Here is a 1,873-nt window from a genome sequence, read left to right as displayed (position 1 = left end):
ACTGCTCTCCCCTTCATTCCCCATTCTAAGAAACGGCTGCCTCTGAGAAGGGCCCCTTGTCCTTTCTTCAGTGCTTTCTGCGGCAAGAGGCTCCTCGGCTGCCTCCTTGGCTGGGCCTGACGTAGCCACGCTCTTACAGAAATAAAATGGAAGACGGGCTTTGCCTCCGAACAGCGGCAGCTGTTTCACACCCTCCGAAAATAAAATCATCGTACTTTAAAACCAGATTTAGCAGTTTAAAAGAGCTGCTAAGACAAAATTAGATGGAGACGAGAGTGGGGTTCTGTAACTGGCATCGCTCCCACCCAACCCTCTAATTCACGTAAAAACAACTTTGAAACATTAAATGGCTACAGGTTTGTTTTTTTTTTTTTTTTTGAAGGGGTTTTTTTTTTTTTTTTAAGGTTTTTTTTTTTTTTTTAAACATTAAATGGCTAAAGGTTTGGTTTTTTTTAGTCTCTTTATGTATGCTTGAAAAGAACGCATGGATTCATCTCATTGCCCTTTTTATCAACCAATTTTAAGGGAGCATTATGTCAAAACTTCTATGACTTAAATGACAAGGATGATGCATTATCGTATCGACCCGTATCCGCAAAGGTAGTTAGGGTGTCCCCTCTTTTGGCAATTGTTCCGTCGCTGTGCTTTGTCTACAATGACGCGAATAAGACAATATGTTCAGTCTGGTCGCTAATAAGATATGATGCTTGCACCTGATAGAGCTCTACAGTTATTAGTCTATTTTAAAGTCATTTTCCCCTGTTGAGCCTGCAATTGGTAATTTCAAAAAAAAAATCTATTGAAAAAAATTACTGGTACTAAAAATATTATACCATTGGCCAAATTGTTTTCTCTCCCAGCCCACAGAAGCCCTTCTGTGACTTGCTTTTGTTTGTTTTGCTTTCTTTTAGATCTAAGAGATACCTTGAAGGTAAATTTGTAAAGAATACCAAAATAATTGCAATTATTATAGGATGATCTGTCTCCCAGCCATGTCTGCTCGTTTGCTAGAAAAAAAATGTTGATGAATATATTACCAAATTTTAAAAGATTGTAATTGGACTTTTTTCTCTTCTCCATGTAAAACGAATATATATTTGCTGGCTTTTTGCATCTTCTATTGCAGAAGTGTTTTTGTTGTTTTTTTTTTTTCCTTTTTACTTCACTCTTGGGCTTTCTTTTTCTGAACTAGGTCATGACTCTCCCTGTGTAAATCACCTGGTTTTTAATCTAAGACATTTTATCAGAGGATCATTTCATAGGATAACCACATAGTTAAGGTTAGCACCAGTGTTACCTGCCAATTTTTATTCTGGTTAATTAAAAGTAAATGAACTGAGATAAAAAACAACAACAACAACAACAATAACAACAACAAAAACACCTAGAAATGCTGGAGAACAGGGAAAGGGGTGTCGAAAGAAGAACATATTGAAAATGTGTTTAGGACTCCTTGGAATGAGACAATCGAAGGAGGATGTTTGGGGAACATGCTAAGCACACTGCCATTCTGGAAGACTTGTGTTCAAGGACATAGTAAGAAGTGATTGAGTGAGGGACGTGAGAAAGGGTCCTCTCATCGTCGGAAGCTTCTGCTAAGAAAGGAGAGATCAAATGTGAGCCTCAGACCTGTTTTGGGAACAAAGTCAGAAGGTCCAAAGCTTGACCCCCATGAGGTCTAAGGCTCAAGTCGGGCCTGGGATCCAATGGTTTGGGGAGGGCTCTCTATAAGAGGGACCCCAGATGTCCTCTCAAAGGCATTTGGACAAGCCTCTCAGCTGAGGAGGTCAGTGCCTGCCTCGACCCACACCAGCGGGTGGGCAGTCAATCATCCCGTCCAATATCAAGCCTCATTTTCTTTAAAAGAACGTTT

The sequence above is a fragment of the Pteropus vampyrus genome, unplaced genomic scaffold (genome assembly GCF_000151845.1).
Source record: "Pteropus vampyrus isolate Shadow unplaced genomic scaffold, Pvam_2.0 Scaffold34, whole genome shotgun sequence".
NCBI classification, from domain to species: Eukaryota; Metazoa; Chordata; class Mammalia; order Chiroptera; family Pteropodidae; genus Pteropus; species Pteropus vampyrus.
This window is presented reverse-complemented; position numbering follows the sequence as displayed.